At 56.4% G+C, this 1,010-nt stretch overlaps 1 protein-coding gene across 1 annotated transcript in view; it reads right to left on the bottom strand.

The window, feature by feature from the left end:
- Window positions 1–1,010, bottom strand: part of KIN (Kin17 DNA and RNA binding protein) — a 10,187-nt gene that overhangs the window by 2,337 nt on the left and 6,840 nt on the right. The gene's annotated exons all lie outside the window — the stretch shown is intronic.

The following is a 1,010-nucleotide window of genomic DNA, read 5'->3' as shown; positions in this document are numbered from 1 at the left end:
ATACAAATAAACATTTTTTTGCAATTAGTTTTCGATTAAAAAAACTGAGTTAAAAAAAATATGTGATGCACCAAGGCCACTGCCCACAAAAGCACACACACACACCCTACTCGTGGGGCCCAGGGAGGCCTCCGCCGAGCTGTGCTGCCCCCCGACCCCGCCTCCTCCCGCGTGACCGGCAGGAGCCCGCAAGCAGGCGGCGGTCCCCCTGGCGCAGTGCGGCTAGGGTGGTGGTCTGACGGCAGGAGGAGCTGCCCTGTTTGGAAGGCGTGGTGCAGCCTGTGGCGGACGGGAGTGAACACGCGACCCGCAGGGCCGTAACTAAGGGGACCCCAAGAACAGCGTGCCCACGGGCCATGCGGCTCCGCCGTGGCTCCTAAGTTGGAACCCAGAGTCCCATCCGTGGGACTGAACGCCATGCTTCGGTCCATCGTAAGCCTCGTTTTATTTCCTCCAACTCTCCAATACGAACGATGAACATTCTAAATGTGGCGTGTATTATAGTCAATGTAGGTAGACGTGGCTTTCCATTCTCCTCTGGATTAGAGTTGAAAACGCCTGTCGTGGCCGGTAACACCTTGTGCTCACCACGCCTGTCCAGACCCTGGGATGGTCCCTTCAGATCCTGACTCAGAGGTGTGCCCGGCCTCTCACGAGCACGTCCCGGACCCCTGCCTGAGACTCCTTAATGCTCAGCATTTTGTAATTGCTTGTTTCCTGGTTCCTTGTTCACAGAATGAAAGCTCCGTGACACACAGGGGCTGTTTCTGTCCCCACTGTATAGACCCAGGACCTGGCACCACGCCTACCCGACGGCGATGGAATGACGCGCCTCCCAGGGTCCCTGCAGGTTATACCTTAAGCTTTACAGGACCCAGTACCAGGGAAGACCAAGCAGTGACTTCCTGTCCCTTCATGGCGAAGAAAAGAGATGGGGAGACTAGAGGAGAGGACGGCAGAGGGAGAAGGAGCTGCCTGTGTCCCCTTGTTCTTTCTCTTAGCCTGTCCTT

Source organism: Pteropus vampyrus, unplaced genomic scaffold (genome assembly GCF_000151845.1).
Source record: "Pteropus vampyrus isolate Shadow unplaced genomic scaffold, Pvam_2.0 Scaffold49, whole genome shotgun sequence".
Taxonomy (NCBI): Eukaryota; Metazoa; Chordata; class Mammalia; order Chiroptera; family Pteropodidae; genus Pteropus; species Pteropus vampyrus.
This window is presented reverse-complemented; position numbering and strand designations above follow the sequence as displayed.